The 5,265-nt window shown below is 40.3% G+C and overlaps 1 long non-coding RNA gene across 1 annotated transcript in view; it reads left to right on the top strand.

The window, feature by feature from the left end:
* LOC123967607 overlaps positions 1–1,908 on the top strand; it is a 4,690-nt gene extending 2,782 nt beyond the window's left edge. The window contains exons 2-3 of the long non-coding RNA XR_006824291.1: positions 174–430; positions 1,203–1,908. This is a non-coding gene — a long non-coding RNA (uncharacterized LOC123967607). The remainder of the gene's footprint in view (positions 1–173; positions 431–1,202) is intronic.
* Positions 1,909–5,265: the final 3,357 nt, after the last annotated feature.

Here is a 5,265-nt window from a genome sequence, read left to right as displayed (position 1 = left end):
CTCAAACCCCCCCCCCCCCCCCCCCCCCCCAAAAAAAATCCTTGGTTTGGTGGTTCTGAACTTCTGAACAGTATGTGAAATATGCAGTTGAATCATTCTTATGAGTCAAATAGCTCACAGTCAGGCAAGTTTCCAATTCAGTGGATTTTGTTTTTTTATCTTTCATTTTTCAGCATGCATTAGTCACTGAGGAGTGAAGCAGGTCCAGCACATCTTGGAGCCCCTGCAGGGTGAACATCTTCAGTGCTCTCTCCAGTCAGTTCTCCAAAAAGAAAAATCTTGCAGCTATAACCTGACCTTGTGAGCCCCGATACCTCCTTGGGCTGGGAACCAATTTCCTTTGTCTGACGGCTAAATGTTTGGATGCAGTTACACAGAGAAACTAGAGGAAGTGAAGGAAAAACTGATCATAGACCAAAACCACCAGCGGGTACGTGATTGTTTAAAGGTGGCAGTTAATGTCAGTTTATATGAACTCAATTGACTGCTTCCAAATCATATCCTTACAAGCAATATATTTAGCCTCAATCATTTTGAGATTGTCAAGGCACAAAAGGATGCCAGATGTTTTGAACTAGAGCTGATGATAGCTGATAATGTGTGCAGAAATTTTAATGTTTTTTTTTTTTGCAATAATTAATATATTTTTCACACATACATTTTATTCCTTTCGGGGTGAAATTAACAAATCTAGAACGCCACGTGACACTAAAACTTTCCATTTAAACCCAGAAGATTGAAATTAACTGATTAGATTAATCAACTTGTTTATCAACAGAAAATTAATTGGCAGCTATTTTGATAACTGGTTAATCGTTTAGTCAATTTTCCAGCTTCTTACATGTGAGGATTTGCTGCTTTTCTTAGTAATACATGATAGTAAACTGGATATTTTAGGGTTTTGGACTACTGGTCAGACAAAACAAACATTTGAAGCTGTCTCCTTCGGCTCTGAGAAATTATAATAAGAATTTTTCACCTTTTTATGATTTTGTTTTTAGTAAAAATGTTCAATCAATTAATGAAGAAAATGATCAGCTGATTAATCAATAATGAAAGAAAAAGTCAATAGTAGCCATACTTAATATAATTCCTTCAGAAATGCAGTAAATAATGATAATATGTGATATACTGTGTCTTAAAAACTCACATCTCAAACATATAGCTCACTCTTAACCTGGATGTCTGTCTCTACCACCCAGGTAAGCATCCTTAAGGCTGGATTCACTGCAGGTTTTACACACTGATGCCACTGACACCGGTTAAGTTAAATCAGCTCTTTCTCTGTCATTTTGGCAGCAGACCCCTGTCTGGCCAACATCTGGGTTTCACTGCAAGGCCAATATTGGCATAAGCAAACGACCAACATTGCTGTAACCTTAATCCATACACCCATCACACACATTGTCATTTTAGCAGACTTGGAAGAACAAAAACTATTCAAGCACATTGCCAAAAGTCGCAGCCAACACATGCTGCATGATGCAATGCCAGCGACTTGGCAGCTGGCAGCTGAAACCTGCTCATCACCACTTGATACCTCTCAGCGGCTCAGTTATCCTTTTATTTTGTAAATCCTACCTGGCTTGTGTCAAGATGGCTGTGAATCAAGAGGAGAAATCCATTAAGTACACAAGCATTGATCGACCCAGGCTGGGATGCCTGACGTTGACCCAAAACACAGTTACACCTGATGGTGAAGAAAATAAAAAATATATATCCACATATTTTTACTCATCCAAACTGAGGGGGCGGGATGCTGTACAGATTGTAAAGCCGCTTGAGGCAAATTTGTGATTTGGCCATATAATTAAAATTTAATTGACTTGACTTGCTCCAGTATTCTTTTCTCATGTTGTTTTCAGACTGAATTTTGCCTGGTTTGGGTAATGTTTCAGTCTGAGGGAAAATCACAACCATGCTTATCTGTTGTGTCTTATCATACAAGATAATACAAATAAACAATTTTCATGCCTATAAAATGTGCCTCCCCTACTTCCTCCCCTATAAAGTATAATTAGGTGCTGTGTGAATAATTCATTGATGATTAAATCTGAAGTCAAAAGTCAAAAACAAACTTACAGTTGACCAGAGGTAGGCAATGAGGCGAACAGTTCCAAAGAGGGCTGAGGAAGAAAAGTGGTAATCTGACTTGTAGCGAGTAAGTTAAGGTGTAAACTGGTTGCAGACAGGCACAGGTAACAGGAATGGCTGGAAGGCTACAGCACCTTATCATTCTAGCCAAGACTGGCTGAAAACTGGCCTCTACAAACACTAGGGCTGATTTAGACTGGGGACACCTGGGTGATTCAGGTGATCTCCAAATGAGGGAAAAGCTCACAAAAACAATTTCAAGCTCAGTGAGAGAGTCAGATTAATGTACAGGCTCAGTCTCAGACTGAAGGCCAGGTTCATGTTTGGGCTCATGTGAAGAGACCGGTTCAGACTGAGGTATATGCTTGCACAGAAAGACACTTTCAGGCTCAGTCCGAGAGATGGGTTTAGGCTCAGGCTCATACAGGCAGATGGGTTCATGTTCAGGGTTAGCAAAGACATGGCTTTTACAAATGAACAGATTCAGACTCACACAGAAAGACCATTTCAGGCTGAGGCTCAGACAGAGAGACAGGATCAGACTAATGCTGGTACAGAGAGATGGGTTCACTTTCAAGCTCATACAGAGAGACAAATTTGGGCTCAGACAGAGAGGCAGAAACTGTTCTTGAAGGGACTTGACTGCTGTGAAAGAGAAGAACTAATAGTTTAGGGGTTTTGGAGGAGAATGCTCAGATTGGGGGACATAAGGAAGGTTAGCTGACTGAGAGGCAGAGAGCAGACTAGCGGTTAAAAAGGCAGGAGATGAGCTTTTTATTGGAGACATTGCTGCAGAGAAACACACAAGCTGGCACACAGAAAAGACAATTCCTGACCAGTGAGCAGAATGGCTGACTAATGAGGGAGTGTGGTGACCAACCAACTGGGAAGCAGAGGATTTGACTGACTGGATAACTCCGGGGGTGGCTGGCACTAGAGGATCTGAAGTGCTACACAGCAGAAAATGTGCTCCGGGAACCAAAGGGAACAGGCTGGGACTCAGGGGGGCTGATTTGATGTGAACCCCCGGAAGATGACAAGTAGAGAGTCCACGAACAATGCCTGCTGATGCTCAGCATGGATCTCCAACTGATTTGAAATTTATAAGAATATAAGAACAAATGTGTTGTATTTATCTCACTAAGCCTCCTCAGTTCACCCCTAAGTGGGGCAGCGTATCATTATATGTTTTGATACTAGTGCCAATATGATACTAGAGGTTTGGTACCAAATATACTTTTGTATCTTACTTTGAGGAATATACGCATGTCTTTCAATAAAACCATTTATTTCTTTAAACAACATAAACCAAACGTCTCGAATGTTAATAAAAGTTCTTAACACAAACAGCTGCGCATGAACATCACCACAATACTCAATATATACAATATACAAAAATAATAACTTTACTATTTTATTCTTTGAAGTGAACAACATTTTTCAGTGCTACGGACAAATTTCAGTCTGTATCAAAAGAGTATTTGATACTCATCCAACCCTCCAGGTGTCAAACACAACAACTGGTGTCCAGTTGAAGATGTCTCCTTCTTTAAGGACATTTGTCTCAAGATATATTTTCTTTTCACTTTCCAACTGAAGAAGAGAGGTGATTTTTGACAGTCGACCCACTTTTGTTTTCCCACCAACATCAACCTGCTACCGGAAATTATCCTTGAAAAGGCCAATCAACATTATCAAATGACCTGAGCAACTGATTCCGTGTAGGACAGACCTAAGGGGACAGCTATTGTATTTAAAAGTGTGGTAATTTATGAATATAAAACTGAATCATTACAGAAACAAGATCAGTTAATTTTCTAAGTATGTGAATATGAAGGTATTTTGCCGGTGGCATCATTGCAGAGAAAATGTATACAAGAGTGATTAATAGTGGTTACTCTAGTTAAGCTCAAGAAAAAATATGACATTTTAATCCCTATTAGCGCAGTCTGCAGCGAGAAGTCTTGTTTGCTTTGCTACTTTGAATGCACTTCAGTTGTAGTATGGTTGTATTCCAGTTGTATTCAATGTGTTAGAAATGCATTTTGCTTCTTCAAATATTTCTTTACTTTCCAAATCTATCTTTATTCCCCTGGCAGATGCCTTTCATGCTGCCTGTTTGGCTCATATAGTTCTCACAAGGCACTAATGAGTTGTCATTTTGTATTATAAAGTGAACAAATGGTATTTTGTCTTTCATTAAAAACACATGTACTGACAAGGGTTTTTCAAAAGTCTACAAGCTGAAGCTAGAAATATCACATATGTGAAAAGTAATCTTGAGACATTTAAATGATGAATAACTGAAGGTAGAGGCAGACATTTGAAGATGTCAAGCTTATGCAGGAATAACTCTCATCTAAAAGCTCTCTTTTATGTCAAGTATATCCAGAAAGGAAAAGTCATTTGACCATATCACTTAGGCTCATGCAACAAAGTTATGTAACCCACAATTTGCATTTAAAAAGGTATGCCCAACACTCGCAGGCAGTTCACATTCAGCTTGAGTGCTCTTGACTCTGGGGGATGGCTCTGGAGTTGCATTTGTGGACTGATGAGACAATTTCTTGGAGCCTGTGGTCTTGCCCTATCGTCACGACAGCCACGTTTCATGTTGCCTACTTGGCTTACAGAGTTCTCAAATTAAATTTCTAATGAGGCAGCTAAGTGTTGGAAAACATGTCAACCATACACTTTACAAACTTTTGCAATGCTAAAGTTCCCTGAGACTCTCCTGCAAGCAAACCCATGTCCAAGTCAGCCATCAAGGGTACTAAAAGCACAGCTCAGGGCGTTATTGATTTCCTCACTCCTCTTAAGGCTTTTCCACTGAAGGGCTACTTTGCTTGACACCTCTTCTCCCTCAACAGCTCGTCTTCATCGCTACTGCATGAACTCAATGCCCCCCCCCCCCCCCCCCCCCCCCCCCCCCCCAGCTTTAATTAATAGCTTTGTGCTTCCTTCAGCTCATCTATTCCCTCAGACTAATTGCTGGCAGAAGCATCTCTGCTAATCCAATTTGGAGCCCTGAATAATCTCCAGGAGCGTCTTAGGCATTATTGAGTATTTGTGGGAACCTGCAGGTCTAATGGCTACTGTGTGTGGATTTCATTTATCTAATCTTAGAGAAGGATATCCTCTATTTGGGGCTGTTATCCTCATTACCAGCTG

This window comes from Micropterus dolomieu, linkage group LG03, assembly GCF_021292245.1.
Source record: "Micropterus dolomieu isolate WLL.071019.BEF.003 ecotype Adirondacks linkage group LG03, ASM2129224v1, whole genome shotgun sequence".
NCBI lineage: Eukaryota > Metazoa > Chordata > Actinopteri > Centrarchiformes > Centrarchidae > Micropterus > Micropterus dolomieu.
The sequence above is the reverse complement of the archived record's forward strand: the minus strand, read 5'-3'. Positions and strand labels throughout refer to the sequence as shown.